The sequence below is a fragment of the Pan troglodytes genome, chromosome 16 (assembly GCF_028858775.2).
Source record: "Pan troglodytes isolate AG18354 chromosome 16, NHGRI_mPanTro3-v2.0_pri, whole genome shotgun sequence".
Classification (NCBI taxonomy): Eukaryota; Metazoa; Chordata; class Mammalia; order Primates; family Hominidae; genus Pan; species Pan troglodytes.
This window is the reverse complement of record NC_072414.2, coordinates 3,611,228-3,634,165: the sequence shown is the minus strand read 5'-3', so window position 1 is coordinate 3,634,165 and position 22,938 is coordinate 3,611,228.

The window sequence follows — 22,938 nt, the reverse complement described above, 5'->3', positions numbered from 1 at the left end:
GAGATAGCGGTGTAGATATTTCCATAGTTATACAGATAGCGGTGTAGATATTTCCATGTTTATACAGATAGCGGTGTAGATGTTTCCATGTTTATACAGATAGCGGTGTAGATATATCCATGTTTATACAGATCGTGGTGTATATATTTCCATGTTTATACAGATAGCGGTGTAGATATTTCCATGTTTATACAGATAGCGGTGTAGATATTTCCATATTTACAGAGATAGAGGTGTAGATATTTCCATATTTGCACCGATTGCGGTTTACATATTTCCACGTTTATACAGATAGTGGTGTAGATATTTCCATGTTTATACAGAGAGCGGTGTAGATATTTCCATGTTTATACAGATAGCGGTGTAGATATTTCCAGGTTTATACAGATAGCGGTGTAGATATATCCATGTGTATACAGATTGCGGTGTAGATATTTCCATGTTTATACAGATAGCGGTGTAGATATTTCCATGTTTATAAAGACAGCGGTGTAGATATTTCTATGTTTACACAGATTGCGGTGGAAATATTTCCATGTTTATACAGATAGCGATGTAAATATTTCCATGTTTATACAGATAGCGGAGAAGATATATCCATGTTTATACAGATAGCAGTGTAGACATTTCCATGTTTATACAGATAGCGGTGTAGATATTTCCATGTTTATACAGATAGCGGTGGAGATATTTCCATGATTAGACAGATAGCGGTGGAGATATTTCAATGTTTATACAGATGACTGTGTAGATATTTCCATTTGTATACAGATGGCAGTGTAGATATTTCCATGTTTATACAGATGGCAGTGTAGATATTTCCATGTTTATACAGATTGCTGTGTGGCTATTTTCATGTTTATAGAAATAGCGATGTAGGTATTTCCATGTTTATAGAGATGGCTGTGTAGATATTTCCATGTTTACACAGATGACTGTGTAGGTATTTCCATGTATATCCAGTAGGCAGTGCTGATATTTCAATGTTTATAGAGATAGCAGTTTAGTTATTTCCATGTTTATACAGATGGCAGTGTAGATATTTCCATGTTTATACAGAAGGCGGTGAAGATATTTCCATGTTTTTAGGGATAGCCATGTAGATATTTCCATGTTTATACAGATAGCGGTGTTGACATTTCCATGTTTATAGAGATAGCGGTGTAGATATTTCCATATTTATGCAGATAGCGGAGTAGATATTTCCATGTTTATACAGATAGCAGTGTAGATATTAACATGTTTATACAGATAGCGGTGTAGATATATCCATGTTTATACAGATTGTGGTGTAGATATTTCCATGTTTATACAGATAGCGGTGTAGATATTTCCAGGTTTATACAGATAGTGGTGTAGATATTTCCATGTTTACAGAGACAGAGGTGTAGATATTTCCATATTCACACAGATTGCTGTGTACATATTTCCATATTTAAACCGACAGCTCTGAAGATATTCCCATGTTTACACAGATACTGTTGTAGATGTTTCCATGTTTAGAGAGATTGCAGTGTAGATATTTCCATGTTTATAAAGATAGCGGTGTAGATATTTCCATGTTTATGCAGATAGCGGTGGAGATATTTCCATGTTTATATAGATAGCGCTGTAGATATTTGCTTGTTTATACAGATAGCGGTGTAGATATTTCCATGTTTATACAGATAGCGGTGTAGATATTTCCATGTTTATAGAGATAGCGGAGGAGATATTTCCATGTTTTTACAGATAGCAATGTAAATATTTGAATGTTTATACAGATAGCGGTCTAGATATTTCCATGTTTATATAGATAACGGTGTAGATATTTCCATTATTATACACATAGCGGTGTAGTTATTTCCATGTTTATACAGATGACTGTGTACATATTTCCATGTTTATACAGATGGCGGTGTAGATATTTCCATGTTTATGCAGATAGCGGTCTAGATATTTCCATGTTTATACAGATAGCGGTGTAGATATTTCCATGTTTCTACAGATAGCGGTGTAGATATTTCCATGTTTATACAGATAGCGGTGGACATATTTTCAAGTTTATACAGATAGCGGTGGACATATTTTCATGTTTATAGAGATGGCAGTGTAGATATTTCCAAGTTTATAAAGATAGCGGTGTCGATATTTCCGTGTTTATACAGATAGCGGTGCAGGTATTTCCATGTTTGTAGAGACAGCGGTGTAGATATTTCCATGTTTTTACAGATGGGGTTGTAGATATTTCCTTGTTTATACAGATGACTGTGTAGATATTTCCATGTTTTTTACAGATGGCGGTGTAAATATTTCCATGTTACGCAGATAGCGGTGTGGATATTTCCATGTTTATACAGACAGCGATGTAGATATTTCCATGTTTATAGATGGCTGTGTAGTTATTTCCATGTTTATACAGATTGCAGTGTAGATATTTCCATGTTTATACAGATAGTGGGGTAGATATTTCCATGTTTATACAGATGACTGTGTAGGTACTTCCATGTTTATACATATGGCGGTGTAGATATTTCCATGTTTAGAGAGATAGCCATGAAGATATTTCCATCTTTATACAGACAGTGGTGTAGACATTTCCATGTTTATAGAGATAGCGGTGTAGATATTTCCATAGTTATACAGATAGCGGTGTAGATATTTCCATGTTTTTACAGATAGCGGTGTAGATGTTTCCATGTTTATACAGATAGCGGTGTAGATATATCCATGTTTATACAGATCGTGGTGTATATATTTCCATGTTTATACAGATAGCGGTGTAGATATTTCCATGTTTATACAGATAGCGGTGTAGATATTTCCATATTTACAGAGATAGAGGTGTAGATATTTCCATATTTGCACAGATTGCGGTGTACATATTTCCACGTTTATAGAGATAGTGGTGTAGATATTTCCATGTTTATACAGATAGCGGTGTAGATATTTCCATGTTTATACAGATAGCGGTGTAGATATTTCCATGTTTATACAGATTGCGGTTTAGATATATCCATGTATATACAGATTGCGGTGTAGATATTTCCATGTTTACACAGATTGCGGTGTAGATATTTCCATGTTTATAAAGATAGCGGTGTAGATATTTCTATGTTTACACAGATTGCGGTGGAAATATTTCCATGTTTATACAGATAACGATGTAAATATTTCCATGTTTATACAGATAGCGGAGAAGATATATCCATGTTTATACATATAGCAGTGTAGACATTTCCATGTTTATACAGATAGCGGTGTAGATATTTCCATGTTTATACAGATAGCGGAGGAGATATTTCCATGATTAGACAGATAGCGGTGGAGATATTTCAATGTTTATACAGATGACTGTGCAGATATTTCCATTTGTATACAGATGGCAGTGTAGATATGTCCATGTTTATACGGATGGCAGTGTAGATATTTCCATGTTTATACAGATTGCTGTGTGGCTATTTTCATGTTTATAGAAATAGCGATGTAGGTATTTGCATGTTTATAGAGATGGCTGTGTAGATATTTCCATGTTTACACAGATGACTATGTAGGTATTTCCATGTATATCCAGAAGGCAGTGTTGATATTTCAATGTTTATAGAGATAGCAGTTTAGTTATTTCCATGTTTATACAGATGGCAGTGTAGATATTTCCATGTTTATACAGAAGGCGGTGAAGATATTTCCATGTTTTTAGGGATAGCCATGTAGATATTTCCATGTTTATACAGATAGCGGTGTTGACATTTCCATGTTTGTAGAGATAGCGGTGTAGATATTTCCATATTTATGCAGATAGCGGAGTAGATATTTCCATGTTTATACAGATAGCAGTGTAGATATTAACATGTTCATACAGATAGCGGTGTAGATATATCCATGTTTATACAGATTGTGGTGTAGATATTTCCATGTTTATACAGATAGCGGTGTAGATATTTCCAGGTTTATACAGATAGTGGTGTAGATATTTCCATGTTTACAGAGTCAGAGGTGTAGATATTTCCATATTCACACAGATTGCTGTGTACATATTTCCATATTTAAACCGACAGCTCTGAAGATATTCCCATGTTTACACAGATACTGTTGTAGATGTTTCCATGTTTATAGAGATTGCAGTGTAGATATTTCCATGTTTATAAAGATAGCGGTGTAGATATTTCCATGTTTATGCAGATAGCGGTGGAGATATTTCCATGTTTATATAGATAGCGCTGTAGATATTTGCTTGTTTATACAGATAGCGGTGTTGATATTTCCATGTTTATACAGATAGCGGTGTAGATATTTCCATGTTTGTAGAGATAGCGGAGGAGATATTTCCATGTTTTTACAGATAGCAATGTAAATATTTGAATGTTTATACAGATAGCGGTCTAGATATTTCCATGTTTATATAGATAACGGTGTAGATATTTCCATTTTTATACACATAGCGGTATAGTTATTTCCATGTTTATACAGATGACTGTGTACATATTTCCATGTTTACACAGATGGCGGTGTAGATATTTCCATGTTTATACAGATAGCGGTCTCGATATTTCCATGTTTATACAGATAGCGGTGTAGATATTTCCATGTTTCTACAGATAGCGGTGTAGATATTTCCATGTTTATACAGATAGCGGTGGACATATTTTCAAGTTTATACAGATAGCGGTGGACATATTTTCATGTTTATAGAGATGGGAGTGTAGATATTTCCAAGTTTATAAAGATAGCGGTGTCGATATTTCCGTGTTTATACAGATAGCGGTGCAGGTATTTCCATGTTTGTAGAGACAGCGGTGTAGATATTTCCATGTTTTTACAGATGGGGGTGTAGATATTTCCATGTTTATACAGATGACTGTGTAGATATTTCCATGTTTTTTACAGATGGCGGTGTAAATATTTCCATGTTACGCAGATAGCGGTGTGGATATTTCCATGTTTATACAGACAGCGATGTAGATATTTCCATGTTTGTAGATGGCTGTGTAGTTATTTCCATGTTTATACAGATTGCAGTGTAGATATTTCCATGTTTATACAGATAGTCGGGTAGATATTTCCATGTTTGTACAGATGACTGTGTAGGTATTTCCATGTTTATACTTATGGCGTTGTAGATATTTCCATGTTTAGAGAGATAGCCATGAAGATATTTCCATGTTTATACAGACAGAGGTGTAGACATTTCCATGTTTATAGAGATAGCGGTGTAGATATTTCCATAGTTATACAGATAGCGGTGTAGATATTTCCATGTTTATACAGATAGCGGTGTAGATGTTTCCATGTTTATACAGATAGCGGTGTAGATATATCCATGTTTATACAGATCGTGGTGTATATATTTCCATGTTTATACAGATAGCGGTGTAGATATTTCCATGTTTATACAGATAGCGGTGTAGATATTTCCATATTTACAGAGATAGAGGTGTAGATATTTCCATATTTGCACCGATTGCGGTTTACATATTTCCACGTTTATACAGATAGTGGTGTAGATATTTCCATGTTTATACAGATAGCGGTGTAGATATTTCCATGTTTATACAGATAGCGTTGTAGATATTTCCATGTTTATACAGATAGCGGTGTAGATATATCCATGTATATACAGATTGCGGTGTAGATATTTTCATGTTTACACAGATTGCGGTGTAGATATTTCCATGTTTATAAAGATAGCGGTGTAGATATTTCTATGTTTACACAGATAGCGGTGGAAATATTTCCATGTTTATACAGATAACGATGTAAATATTTCCATCTTTACACAGATAGCGGAGAAGATATATCCATGTTTATACAGATAGCAGTGTAGACATTTCCATGTTTATACAGATAGCGGTGTAGATATTTCCATGTTTATACAGATAGCGGTGGAGATATTTCCATGATTAGACAGATAGCGGTGGAGATATTTCAATGTTTATACAGATGACTGTGTAGATATTTCCATTTGTATACAGATGCCAGTGTAGATATTTCCATGTTTATACAGATGGCAGTGTAGATATTTCCATGTTTATACAGATTGCTGTGTGGCTATTTTCATGTTTATAGAAATAGCGATGTAGGTATTTCCATGTTTATAGAGATGGCTGTGTAGATATTTCCATGTTTACACAGATGACTGTGTAGGTATTTCCAAGTATATCCAGAAGGCAGTGTTGATATTTCAATGTTTATAGAGATAGCAGTTTAGTTATTTCCATGTTTATACACATGGCAGTGTAGATATTTCCATGTTTATACAGAAGGCGGTAAAGATATTTCCATGTTTTTAGGGATAGCCATGTAGATATTTCCATGTTTATACAGATAGCGGTGTTGACATTTCCATGTTTATAGAGATAGCGGTGTAGATATTTCCATATTTATGCAGATAGCGGAGTAGATATTTCCATGTTTATACAGATAGCAGTGTAGATATTAACATGTTTATACAGATAGCGGTGTAGATATATCCATGTTTATACAGATTGTGGTGTAGATATTTCCATGTGTATACAGATAGCGGTGTAGATATTTCCAGGCTTATACAGATAGTGGTGTAGATATTTCCATGTTTACAGAGACAGAGGTGTAGATATTTCCATATTCACACAGATTGCTGTGTACATATTTCCATATTTAAACCGACAGCTCTGAAGATATTCCCATGTTTACACAGATACTGTTGTAGATGTTTCCATGTTTAGAGAGATTGCAGTGTAGATATTTCCATGTTTATAAAGATAGCGGTGTAGATATTTCCATGTTTATGCAGATAGCGGTGGAGATATTTCCATGTTTATATAGATTACGCTGTAGATATTTGCTTGTTTATACAGATAGCGGTGTAGATATTTCCATGTTTATACAGATTGCGGTGTAGATATTTCCATGTTTATAGAGATAGCGGAGGAGATATTTCCATGTTTTTACAGATAGCAATGTAAATATTTGAATGTTTATACAGATAGCGGTCTAGATATTTCCATGTTTATATAGATAACGGTGTAGATATTTCCATTATTATACACATAGCGGTGTAGTTATTTCCATGTTTATACAGATGACTGTGTACATATTTCCATGTTTATACAGATGGCGGTGTAGATATTTCCATGTTTATGCAGATAGCGGTCTAGATATTTCCATGTTTATACAGATAGCGGTGTAGATATTTCCATGTTTCTACAGATAGCGGTGTAGATATTTCCATGTTTATACAGATAGCGGTGGACATATTTTCAAGTTTATACAGATAGCGGTGGACATATTTTCATGTTTATAGAGATGGCAGTGTAGATATTTCCAAGTTTATAAAGATAGCGGTGTCGATATTTCCGTGTTTATACAGATAGCGGTGCAGGTATTTCCATGTTTGTAGAGACAGCGGTGTAGATATTTCCATGTTTTTACAGATGGGGGTGTAGATATTTCCTTGTTTATACAGATGACTGTGTAGATATTTCCATGTTTTTTACAGATGGCGGTGTAAATATTTCCATGTTACGCAGATAGCGGTGTGGATATTTCCATGTTTATACAGACAGCGATGTAGATATTTCCATGTTTATAGATGGCTGTGTAGTTATTTCCATGTTTATACAGATTGCAGTGTAGATATTTCCATGTTTATACAGATAATGGGGTAGATATTTCCATGTTTATACAGATGACTGTGTAGGTATTTCCATGTTTATACATATGGCGGTGTAGATATTTCCATGTTTAGAGAGATAGCCATGAAGATATTTCCATCTTTATACAGACAGTGGTGTAGACATTTCCATGTTTATAGAGATAGCGGTGTAGATATTTCCATAGTTATACAGATAGCGGTGTAGATATTTCCATATTTATACAGACAGCGGTGTAGATGTTTCCATGTTTATACAGATAGCGGTGTAGATATATCCATGTATATACAGATTGCAGTGTAGATATTTCCATGTTTACACAGATTGCGGTGTAGATATTTCCATGTTTATACAGATAGCGGTGTAGATATTTCCATATTTACAGAGATAGAGGTGTAGATATTTCCATATTTGCACAGATTGCGGTTTACATATTTCCACGTTTATACAGATAGTGGTGTAGATATTTCCATGTTTATACAGATAGCGGTGTAGATATTTCCATGTTTATACAGATAGCGGTGTAGATATTTCCATGTTTATACAGATAGCGGTGTAGATATATCCATGTATATACAGATTGCGGTGTAGATATTTCCATGTTTACACAGATTGCGGTGTAGATATTTCCATGTTTATAAAGATAGCGGTGTAGATATTTCTATGTTTACACAGATAGCGGTGGAAATATTTCCATGTTTATACAGATAACGATGTAAATATTTCCATGTTTATACAGATAGCGGAGAAGATATATCCATGTTTATACAGATAGCAGTGTAGACATTTCCATGTTTATACAGATAGCGGTGTAGATATTTCCATGTTTATACAGATAGCGGTGGAGATATTTCCATGATTAGACAGATAGCGGTGGAGATATTTCAATGTTTATACAGATGACTGTGTAGATATTTCCATTTGTATACAGATGGCAGTGTAGATATTTCCATGTTTATACAGATGGGAGTGTAGATATTTCCATGTTTATACAGATTGCTGTGTGGCTATTTTCATGTTTATACAAAGAGCGATGTAGGTATTTCCATGTTTATAGAGATGGCTGTGTAGATATTTCCATGTTTACACAGATGACTGTGTAGGTATTTCCATGTATATCCAGAAGGCAGTGTTGATATTTCAGTGTTTATAGAGATAGCAGTTTAGTTATTTCCATGTTTATACAGATGGCAGTGTAGATATTTCCATGTTTATACAGAAGGCGGTGAAGATATTTCCATGTTTTTAGGGATAGCCATGTAGATATTTCCATGTTTATACAGATAGCGGTGTTGACATTTCCGTGTTTGTAGAGATAGCGGTGTAGATATTTACATATTTATGCAGATAGCGGAGTAGATATTTCCATGTTTATACAGATAGCAGTGTAGATATTAACATGTTCATACAGATATCGGTGTAGATATATCCATGTTTATACAGATTGTGGTGTAGATATTTCCATGTTTATACAGATAGCGGTGTAGATATTTCCAGGTTTATACAGATAGTGGTGTAGATATTTCCATGTTTACAGAGACAGAGGTGTAGATATTTCCATATTCACACAGATTGCTGTGTACATATTTCCATATTTAAACCGACAGCTCTAAAGATATTCCCATGTTTACACAGATACTGTTGTAGATGTTTCCATGTTTATAGAGATTGCAGTGTAGATATTTCCATGTTGATAAAGATAGCGGTGTAGATATTTCCATGTTTATAAAGATAGCGGTGGAGATATTTCCATGTTTATATAGATAGCGCTGTAGATATTTGCTTGTTTATACAGATAGCGGTGTAGATATTTCCATGTTTATACAGATAGCGGTGTAGATATTTCCATGTTTGTAGAGATAGCGGAGGAGATATTTCCATGTTTTTACAGATAGCAATGTAAATATTTGAATGTTTATACAGATAGCGGTCTAGATATTTCCATGTTTATATAGATAACGGTGTAGATATTTCCATTTTTATACACATTGCGGTGTAGTTATTTCCATGTTTATACAGATGATTGTGTACATATTTCCATGTTTATACAGATGGCGGTGTGGATATTTCCATGTTTCTACAGATAGCGGTCTAGCTATTTCCATGTTTATACAGATAGCGGTGTAGATATTTCCAGGTTTATAAAGATAGTGGTGTAGATATTTCCATGTTTACAGAGACAGAGGTGTAGATATTTCCATATTCACACAGATTGCTGTGTACATATTTCCATATTTAAACCGACAGCTCTGAAGATATTCCCATGTTTACACAGATACTGTTGTAGATGTTTCCATGTTTATGGAGATTGCAGTGTAGATATTTCCATGTTTATAAAGATAGCGGTGTAGATATTTCCATGTTTATGCAGATAGCGGTGGAGATATTTCCATGTTTATATAGATAGCGCTGTAGATATTTGCTTGTTTATACAGATAGCGGTGTAGATATTTCCAAGTTTATAAAGATAGCGGTGTAGATATTTCCATGTTTATACAGATAGCGGTGGAGATATTTCCATGATTAGACAGATAGCGGTGGAGATATTTCAATGTTTATACAGATGACTGTGTAGATATTTCCATTTGTATACAGATGGCAGTGTAGATATTTCCATGTTTATACAGATGGCAGTGTAGATATTTCCATGTTTATACAGATTGCTGTGTGGCTATTTTCATGTTTATAGAAATAGCGATGTAGGTATTTCCATGTTTATAGAGATGGCTGTGTAGATATTTCCATGTTTACACAGATGACTGTGTAGGTATTTCCATGTATATCCAGAAGGCAGTGTTGATATTTCAATGTTTATAGAGATAGCAGTTTAGTTATTTCCATGTTTATACAGATGGCAGTGAAGATATTTCCATGTTTATACAGAAGGCGGTGAAGATATTTCCATGTTTTTAGGGATAGCCATGTAGATATTTCCATGTTTATACATATAGCGGTGTTGACATTTCCATGTTTATAGAGATAGCGGTGTAGATATTTCCATATTTATGCACATAGCGGAGTAGATATTTCCATGTTTATACAGATAGCAGTGTAGATATTAACATGTTCATACAGATAGCGGTGTAGATATATCCATGTTTATACAGATAGCGGTCTAGATATTTCCATGTTTATACAGATAGCGGTGTAGATATTTCCAGGTTTATAAAGATAGTGGTGTAGATATTTCCATGTTTACAGAGACAGAGGTGTAGATATTTCCATATTCACACAGATTGCTGTGTACATATTTCCATATTTAAACCGACAGCTCTGAAGATATTCCCATGTTTACACAGATACTGTTGTAGATGTTTCCATGTTTATGGAGATTGCAGTGTAGATATTTCCATGTTTATAAAGATAGCGGTGTAGATATTTCCATGTTTATGCAGATAGCGGTGGAGATATTTCCATGTTTATATAGATAGCGCTGTAGATATTTGCTTGTTTATACAGATAGCGGTGTAGATATTTCCATGTTTATACAGATAGCGGTGTAGATATTTCCATGTTTGTAGAGATAGCGGAGGAGATATTTCCATTTTTTTACAGATAGCAATGTAAATATTTGAATGTTTATACAGATAGCGGTCTAGATATTTCCATGTTTATATAGATAACGGTGTTGATATTTCCATTTTTATACACATTGCAGTGTAGTTATTTCCATGTTTATACAGATGACTGTGTACATATTTCCATGTTTATACAGATGGCGGTGTAGATATTTCCATGTTTCTACAGATAGCGGTCTAGATATTTCCATGTTTATACAGATAGCGGTGTAGATATTTCCATGTTTCTACAGATAGCGGTGTAGATATTTCCATGTTTATACAGATAGCGGTGGACATATTTTCAAGTTTATAGAGATAGCGGTGGACATATTTTCATGTTTATAGAGATGGCAGTGTAGATATTTCCAAGTTTATAAAGATAGCGGTGTCGATATTTCCGTGTTTATACAAATAGCGGTGCAGGTATTTCCATGTTTGTAGAGACAGCGGTGTAGATATTTCCATGTTTTTACAGATGGGGGTGTACATATTTCCATGTTTATACAGATGACTGTGTAGATATTTCCATGTTTTTTACAGATGGCGGTGTAAATATTTCCATGTTACGCAGATAGCGGTGTGGATATTTCCATGTTTATACAGACAGCGATGTAGATATTTCCATGTTTATAGATGGCTGTGTAGTTATTTCCATGTTTATACAGATTGCAGTGTAGATAATTCCATGTTTATACAGATAGTGGGGTAGATATTTCCATGTTTATACAGATGACTGTGTAGGTATTTCCATCTTTATACATATGGCGGTGTAGATATTTCCATGTTTAGAGAGATAGCCATGAAGATATTTCCATGTTTATACAGACAGTGGTGTAGACATTTCCATGTTTATAGAGATAGCGGTGTAGATATTTCCATAGTTATACAGATAGCGGTGTAGATATTTCCATGTTTATACAGATAGCGGTGTAGATGTTTCCATGTTTATACAGATAGCGGTGTAGATATATCCATGTATATACAGATCGTGGTGTATATATTTCCATGTTTATACAGATAGCGGTGTAGATATTTCCATGTTTATACAGATAGCGGTGTAGATATTTCCATATTTACAGAGATAGAGGTGTAGACATTTCCATATTTGCACAGATTGCGGTGTACATATTTCCACGTTTATACAGATAGTGGTGTAGATATTTCCATGTTTATACAGATAGCGGTGTAGATATTTCCATGTTTATACAGATAGCGGTGTAGATATTTCCATGTTTATACAGATAGCGGTGTAGATATATCCATGTATATACAGATTGCGGTGTAGATATTTCCATGTTTACACAGATTGCGGTGTAGATATTTCCATGTTTATAAAGATAGCGGTGTAGATATTTCTATGTTTACACAGATAGCGGTGGAAATATTTCCATGTTTATACAGATAACGATGTAAATATTTCCATGTTTATACAGATAGCGGAGAAGATATATCCATGTTTATACAGATAGCAGTGTAGACATTTCCATGTTTATACAGATAGCGGTGTAGATATTTCCATGTTTATACAGATAGCGGTGGAGATATTTCCATGATTAGACAGATAGCGGTGGAGATATTTCAATGTTTATACAGATGACTGTGTAGATATTTCCATTTGTATACAGATGGCAGTGTAGATATTTCCATGTTTATACAGATGGGAGTGTAGATATTTCCATGTTTATACAGATTGCTGTGTGGCTATTTTCATGTTTATACAAATAGCGATGTAGGTATTTCCATGTTTATAGAGATGGCTGTGTAGATATTTCCATGTTTACACAGATGACTGTGTAGGTATTTCCATGTATATCCAGAAGGCAGTGTTGATATTTCAGTGTTTATAGAGATAGCAGTTTAGTTATTTCCATGTTTATACAGATGGCAGTGTAGATATTTCCATGTTTATACAGAAGGCGGTGAAGATATTTCCATGTTTTTAGGGATAGCCATGTAGATATTTCCATGTTTATACAGATAGCGGTGTTGACATTTCCGTGTTTGTAGAGATAGCGGTGTAGATATTTCCATATTTATGCAGATAGCGGAGTAGATATTTCCATGTTTATACAGATAGCAGTGTAGATATTAACATGTTCATACAGATAGCGGTGTAGATATATCCATGTTTATACAGATTGTGGTGTAGATATTTCCATGTTTATACAGATAGCGGTGTAGATATTTCCAGGTTTATACAGATAGTGGTGTAGATATTTCCATGTTTACAGAGACAGAGGTGTAGATATTTCCATATTCACACAGATTGCTGTGTACATATTTCCATATTTAAACCGACAGCTCTAAAGATATTCCCATGTTTACACAGATACTGTTGTAGATGTTTCCATGTTTATAGAGATTGCAGTGTAGATATTTCCATGTTGATAAAGATAGCGGTGTAGATATTTCCATGTTTATGCAGATAGCGGTGGAGATATTTCCATGTTTATATAGATAGCGCTGTAGATATTTGCTTGTTTATACAGAAAGCGGTGTAGATATTTCCATGTTTATACAGATAGCGGTGTAGATATTTCCATGTTTGTAGAGATAGCGGAGGAGATATTTCCATGTTTTTACAGATAGCAATGTAAATATTTGAATGTTTATACAGATAGCGGTCTAGATATTTCCATGTTTATATAGATAACGGTGTAGATATTTCCATTTTTATACACATTGCGGTGTAGTTATTTCCATGTTTATACAGATGATTGTGTACATATTTCCATGTTTATACAGATGGCGGTGTAGATATTTCCATGTTTCTACAGATAGCGGTCTAGATATTTCCATGTTTATACAGATAGCGGTGTAGATATTTCCAGGTTTATAAAGATAGTGGTGTAGATATTTCCATGTTTACAGAGACAGAGGTGTAGATATTTCCGTATTCACACAGATTGCTGTGTACATATTTCCATATTTAAACCGACAGCTCTGAAGATATTCCCATGTTTACACAGATACTGTTGTAGATGTTTCCATGTTTATGGAGATTGCAGTGTAGATATTTCCATGTTTATAAAGATAGCGGTGTAGATATTTCCATGTTTATGCAGATAGCGGTGGAGATATTTCCATGTTTATATAGATAGCGCTGTAGATATTTGCTTGTTTATACAGATAGCGGTGTAGATATTTCCAAGTTTATAAAGATAGCGGTGTAGATATTTCCATGTTTATACAGATAGCGGTGGAGATATTTCCATGATTAGACAGATAGCGGTGGAGATATTTCAATGTTTATACAGATGACTGTGTAGATATTTCCATTTGTATACAGATGGCAGTGTAGATATTTCCATGTTTATACAGATGGCAGTGTAGATATTTCCATGTTTATACAGATTGCTGTGTGGCTATTTTCATGTTTATAGAAATAGCGATGTAGGTATTTCCATGTTTATAGAGATGGCTGTGTAGATATTTCCATGTTTACACAGATGACTGTGTAGGTATTTCCATGTATATCCAGAAGGCAGTGTTGATATTTCAATGTTTATAGAGATAGCAGTTTAGTTATTTCCATGTTTATACAGATGGCAGTGAAGATATTTCCATGTTTATACAGAAGGCGGTGAAGATATTTCCATGTTTTTAGGGATAGCCATGTAGATATTTCCATGTTTATACATATAGCGGTGTTGACATTTCCATGTTTATAGAGATAGCGGTGTAGATATTTCCATATTTATGCACATAGCGGAGTAGATATTTCCATGTTTATACAGATAGCAGTGTAGATATTAACATGTTCATACAGATAGCGGTGTAGATATATCCATGTTTATACAGATAGCGGTCTAGATATTTCCATGTTTATACAGATAGCGGTGTAGATATTTCCAGGTTTATAAAGATAGTGGTGTAGATATTTCCATGTTTACAGAGACAGAGGTGTAGATATTTCCATATTCACACAGATTGCTGTGTACATATTTCCATATTTAAACCGACAGCTCTGAAGATATTCCCATGTTTACACAGATACTGTTGTAGATGTTTCCATGTTTATGGAGATTGCAGTGTAGATATTTCCATGTTTATAAAGATAGCGGTGTAGATATTTCCATGTTTATGCAGATAGCGGTGGAGATATTTCCATGTTTATATAGATAGCGCTGTAGATATTTGCTTGTTTATACAGATAGCGGTGTAGATATTTCCATGTTTATACAGATAGCGGTGTAGATATTTCCATGTTTGTAGAGATAGCGGAGGAGATATTTCCATTTTTTTACAGATAGCAATGTAAATATTTGAATGTTTATACAGATAGCGGTCTAGATATTTCCATGTTTATATAGATAACGGTGTTGATATTTCCATTTTTATACACATTGCAGTGTAGTTATTTCCATGTTTATACAGATGACTGTGTACATATTTCCATGTTTATACAGATGGCGGTGTAGATATTTCCATGTTTCTACAGATAGCGGTCTAGATATTTCCATGTTTATACAGATAGCGGTGTAGATATTTCCATGTTTCTACAGATAGCGGTGTAGATATTTCCATGTTTATACAGATAGCGGTGGACATATTTTCAAGTTTATAGAGATAGCGGTGGACATATTTTCATGTTTATAGAGATGGCAGTGTAGATATTTCCAAGTTTATAAAGATAGCGGTGTCGATATTTCCGTGTTTATACAAATAGCGGTGCAGGTATTTCCATGTTTGTAGAGACAGCGGTGTAGATATTTCCATGTTTTTACAGATGGGGGTGTAGATATTTCCATGTTTATACAGATGACTGTGTAGATATTTCCATGTATTTTACAGATGGCGGTGTAAATATTTCCATGTTACGCAGATAGCGGTGTGGATATTTCCATGTTTATACAGACAGCGATGTAGATATTTCCATGTTTATAGATGGCTGTGTAGTTATTTCCATGTTTATACAGATTGCAGTGTAGATAATTCCATGTTTATACAGATAGTGGGGTAGATATTTCCATGTTTATACAGATGACTGTGTAGGTATTTCCATCTTTATACATATGGCGGTGTAGATATTTCCATGTTTAGAGAGATAGCCATGAAGATATTTCCATGTTTATACAGACAGTGGTGTAGACATTTCCATGTTTATAGAGATAGCGGTGTAGATATTTCCATAGTTATACAGATAGCGGTGTAGATATTTCCATGTTTATACAGATAGCGGTGTAGATGTTTCCATGTTTATACAGATAGCGGTGTAGATATATCCATGTATATACAGATCGTGGTGTATATATTTCCATGTTTATACAGATAGCGGTGTAGATATTTCCATGTTTATACAGATAGCGGTGTAGATATTTCCATATTTACAGAGATAGAGGTGTAGATATTTCCATATTTGCACAGATTGCGGTGTACATATTTCCACGTTTATACAGATAGTGGTGTAGATATTTCCATGTTTATACAGATAGCGGTGTAGATATTTCCATGTTTATACAGATAGCGGTGTAGATATTTCCATGTTTATACAGATAGCGGTGTAGATATATCCATGTATATACAGATTGCGGTGTAGATATTTCCATGTTTACACAGATTGCTGTGTAGATATTTCCATGTTTATAAAGATAGCGGTGTAGATATTTCTATGTTTACACAGATTGCGGTGGAAATATTTCCATGTTTATACAGATAACGATGTAAATATTTCCATGTTTATACAGATAGCGGAGAAGATATATCCATGTTTATACAGATAGCAGTGTAGACATTTCCATGTTTATACAGATAGCGGTGTAGATATTTCCATGTTTATACAGATAGCGGTGGAGATATTTCCATGATTAGACAGATAGCGGTGGAGATATTTCAATGTTTATACAGATGACTGTGTAGATATTTCCATTTGTATACAGATGGCAGTGTAGATATTTCCATGTTTATACAGATGGCAGTGTAGATATTTCCATGTTTATACAGATTGCTGTGTGGCTATTTTCATGTTTATAGAAATAGCGATGTAGGTATTTCCATGTTTATAGAGATGGCTGTGTAGATATTTCCATGTTTACACAGATGACTGTGTAGGTATTTCCATGTATATCCAGAAGGCAGTGTTGATATTTCAATGTTTATAGAGATAGCAGTTTAGTTATTTCCATGTTTATACAGATGGCAGTGAAGATATTTCCATGTTTATACAGAAGGCGGTGAAGATATTTCCATGTTTTTAGGGATAGCCATGTAGATATTTCCATGTTTATACAGATAGCGGTGTTGACATTTCCATGTTTGTAGAGATAGCGGTGTAGATATTTCCATATTTATGCAGATAGCGGAGTAGATATTTCCATGTTTATACAGATAGCAGTGTAGATATTAACATATTCATACAGATAGCGGTGTAGATATTTCCATGTTTACAGAGACAGAGGTGTAGATATTTCCACATTCACACAGATTGCTGTGTACATATTTCCATATTTAAACCGACAGCTCTGAAGATATTCCCATGTTTACACAGATACTGTTGTAGATGTTTCCATGTTTATAGAGATTGCAGTGTAGATATTTCCATGTTTATAAAGATAGCGGTGTAGATATTTCCATGTTTATGCAGATAGCGGTGGAGATATTTCCATGTTTATATAGATAGCGCTGTAGATATTTGCTTGTTTATACAGATAGCGGTGTAGATATTTCCATGTTTATACAGATAGCGGTGTAGATATTTCCATGTTTGTAGAGATAGCGGAGGAGATATTTCCATCTTTTTACAGATAGCAATGTAAATATTTGAATGTTTATACAGATAGCGGTCTAGATATTTCCATGTTTATATAGATAACGGTGTAGATATTTCCATTTTTATACACATAGCGGTGTAGTTATTTCCATGTTTATACAGATGACTGTGTACATATTTCCATGTTTATACAGATGGCGGTGTAGATATTTCCATGTTTCTACAGATAGCGGTCTATATATTTCCATGTTTATACACATAGCGGTGTAGATATTTCCATGTTTCTACAGATAGCGGTGTAGATATTTCCATGTTTATACAGATAGCGGTGGACATATTTTCAAGTTTTTACAGATAGCGGTGGACATATTTTCATGTTTATAGAGATGGCAGTGTAGATATTTCCAAGTTTATAAAGATAGCGGTGTCGATATTTCCGTGTTTATACAGATAGCGGTGCAGGTATTTCCATGTTTGTAGAGACAGCGGTGTAGATATTTCCATGTTTTTACAGATGGGGGTGTAGATATTTCCATGTTTATACAGATGACTGTGTAGATATTTCCATGTTTTTTACAGATGGCGGTGTAAATATTTCCATGTTACGCAGATAGCGGTGTGGATATTTCCATGTTTATACAGACAGCGATGTAGATATTTCCATGTTTATAGAGATGGCTGTGTAGTTATTTCCATGTTTATCCAGATTGCAGTGTAGATATTTCCATGTTTAAACAGATAATGGGGTAGATATTTCCATGTTTATACAGATGACTGTGTAGGTATTTCCATGTTTATACATATGGCGGTGTAGATATTTCCATGTTTAGAGAGATAGCCATGAAGATATTTCCATGTTTATACAGACAGAGGTGTAGACATTTCCATGTTTATAGAGATAGCGGTGTAGATATTTCCATAGTTATACAGATAGCGGTGTAGATATTTCCATGTTTATACAGATAGCGGTGTAGATATATCCATGTTTATACAGATCGTGGTGTATATATTTCCATGTTTATACAGATAGCGGTGTAGATATTTCCATGTTTATACAGATAGCGGTGTAGATGTTTCCATGTTTATACAGATAGCGGTGTAGATATATCCATGTATATACAGATTGCGGTGTAGATATTTCCATGTTTACACAGATTGCGGTGTAGATATTTCCATGTTTATAAAGATAGCGGTGTAGATATTAATATGTTTACACAGATAGCGGTGGAAATATTTCCATGTTTATACAGATAACGCTGTAAATATTTCCATGTTTATACAGATAGCGGATAAGATATATCCATGTTTATACAGATAGCAGTGTAGACATTTCCATGTTTATACAGATAGCGGTGTAGATATTTCCATGTTTATACAGATAGCGGTGGAGATATTTCCATGATTAGACAGATAGCGGTGGAGATATTTCAATGTTTATACAGATGACTGTGTAGATATTTCCATTTGTATACAGATGGCAGTGTAGATATTTCCATGTTTATACAGATGGCAGTGTAGATATTTCCATGTTTATACAGATTGCTGTGTGGCTATTTTCATGTTTATAGAAATAGCGATGTAGGCATTTCCATGTTTATAGAGATGGCTGTGTAGATATTTCCATGTTTACACTGATGACTGTGTAGGTATTTCCATGTATATCCAGAAGGCAGTGTTGATATTTCAATGTTTATAGAGATAGCAGTTTAGTTATTTCTATGTTTATACAGATGGCAGTGTAGATATTTCCATGTTTATACAGAAGGCGGTGAAGATATTTCCATGTTTTTAGGGATAGCCATGTAGATATTTCCATGTTTATACAGATAGCGGTGTTGACATTTCCATGTTTGTAGAGATAGCGGTGTAGATATATCCATATTTATGCAGATAGCGGAGTAGATATTTCCATGTTTATACAGATAGCAGTGTAGATATTAACATGTTCATACAGATAGCGGTGTAGATATATCCATGTTTATACAGATTGTGGTGTAGATATTTCCATGTTTATACAGATAGCGGTGTAGATATTTCCAGGTTTATACAGATAGTGGTGTAGATATTTCCATGTTTACAGAGACAGAGGTGTAGATATTTCCATATTCACACAGATTGCTGTGTACATATTTCCATATTTAAACCGACAGCTCTGAAGATATTCCCATGTTTACACAGATACTGTTGTAGATGTTTCCATGTTTATGGAGATTGCAGTGTAGATATTTCCATGTTTATAAAGATAGCGGTGTAGATATTTCCATGTTTATGCAGATAGCGGTGGAGATATTTCCATGTTTATATAGATAGCGCTGTAGATATTTGCTTGTTTATACAGATAGCGGTGTAGATATTTTCATGTTTATACAGATAGCGGTGTAGATATTTCCATGTTTGTAGAGATAGCGGAGGAGATATTTCCATTTGTTTACAGATAGCAATGTAAATATTTGAATGTTTATACAGATAGCGGTCTAGATATTTCCATGTTTATATAGATAACGGTGTAGATATTTCCATTTTTATACACATTGCGGTGTAGTTATTTCCATGTTTATACAGATGACTGTGTACATATTTCCATGTTTATACAGATGGCGGTGTAGATATTTCCATGTTTATACAGATAGCGGTCTAGATATTTCCATGTTTATACAGATAGTGGTGTAGATATTTCCATGTTTCTACAGATAGCGGTGTAGATATTTCCATGTTTATACAGATAGCGGTGGACATATTTTCAAGTTTATACAGATAGCAGTGGACATATTTTCATGTTTATAGAGATGGCAGTGTAGATATTTCCAAGTTTATAAAGATAGCGGTGTCGATATTTCCGTGTTTATACAGATAGCGGTGCAGGTATTTCCATGTTTGTAGAGACAGCGGTGTAGATATTTCCATGTTTTTACAGATGGGGGTGTAGATATTTTCATGTTTATACAGATGACTGTGTAGATATTTCCATGTTTTTTACAGATGGCGGTGTAAATATTTCCATGTTACGCAGATAGCGGTGTGGATATTTCCATGTTTATACAGACAGCGATGTAGATATTTCCATGTTTATAGAGATGGCTGTGAAGGTATTTCCATGTTTATACAGATTGCAGTGTAGATATTTCCATGTTTATACAGATAGTGGGGTAGATATTTCCATGTTTATACAGATGACTGTGTAGGTATTTCCATCTTTATACATATGGCGGTGTAGATATTTCCATGTTTAGAGAGATAGCCATGAAGATATTTCCATGTTTATACAGACAGTGGTGTAGACATTTCCATGTTTATAGAGATAGCGGTGTAGATATTTCCATAGTTATACAGATAGCGGTGTAGATATTTCTATGTTTATACAGATAGCGGTGTAGATGTTTCCATGTTTATACAGATAGCGGTGTAGATATATCCATGTTTATACAGATCGTGGTGTATATATTTCCATGTTTATACAGATAGCGGTGTAGATATTTCCATGTTTATACAGATAGCGGTGTAGATATTTCCATATTTACAGAGATAGAGGTGTAGATATTTCCATATTTGCACCGATTGCGGTGTACATATTTCCACGTTTATACAGATCGTGGTGTATATATTTCCATGTTTATACAGATAGCGGTGTAGATATTTCCATGTTTATACAGATAGCGGTGTAGATATTTCCATGTTTATACAGATAGCGGTGTAGATATATCCATGTATATACATATTGCGGTGTAGATATTTCCATGTTTACACAGATTGCGGTGTAGATATTTCCATGTTTATAAAGATAGCGGTGTAGATATTTCTATGTTTACACAGATTGCGGTGGAAATATTTCCATGTTTATACAGATAACGCTGTAAATATTTCCATGTTTATACAGATAGCGGAGAAGATATATCCATGTTTATACAGATAGCAGTGTAGACATTTCCATGTTTATACAGATAGCGGTGTAGATATTTCCATGTTTATACAGATAGCGGTGGAGATATTTCCATGATTAGACAGATAGCGGTGGAGATATTTCAATGTTTATACAGATGACTGTGTAGATATTTCCATTTGTATACAGATGGCAGTGTAGATATTTCCATGTTTATACAGATGGCAGTGTAGATATTTCCATGTTTATACAGATTGCTGTGTGGCTATTTTCATGTTTATAGAAATAGCGATGTAGGTATTTCCATGTTTATACAGATGGCTGTGTAGATATTTCCATGTTTACACAGATGACTGTGTAGGTATTTCCATGTATATCCAGAAGGCAGTGTTGATATTTCAATGTTTATAGAGATAGCAGTTTAGTTATTTCCATGTTTATACAGATGGCAGTGAAGATATTTCCATGTTTATACAGAAGTCGGTGAAGATATTTCCATGTTTTCAGGGATAGCCATGTAGATATTTCCATGTTTATACAGATAGCGGTGTTGACATTTCCATGTTTATAGAGATAGCGGTGTAGATATTTCCATATTTATGCAGATAGCGGAGTAGATATTTCCATGTTTATACAGATAGCAGTGTAGATATTAACATGTTCATACAGATAGCGGTGTAGATATATCCATGTTTATACAGATTGTGGTGTAGATATTTCCATGTTTATACAGATAGCGGTGTAGATATTTCCAGGTTTATACAGATAGTGGTGTAGATATTTCCATGTTTACAGAGACAGAGGTGTAGATATTTCCATATTCACACAGATTGCTGTGTACATATTTCCATATTTAAACCGACAGCTCTGAAGATATTCCCATGTTTACACAGATACTGTTGTAGATGTTTCCATGTTTATGGAGATTGCAGTGTAGATATTTCCATGTTGATAAAGATAGCGGTGTAGATATTTCCATGTTTATGCAGATAGCGGTGGAGATATTTCCATGTTTATATAGATAGCGCTGTAGATATTTGCTTGTTTATACAGATAGCGGTGTAGATATTTCCATGTTTATACAGATAGCGGTGTAGATATTTCCATGTTTGTAGAGATAGCGGAGGAGATATTTCCATGTTTTTACAGATAGCAATGTAAATATTTGAATGTTTATACAGA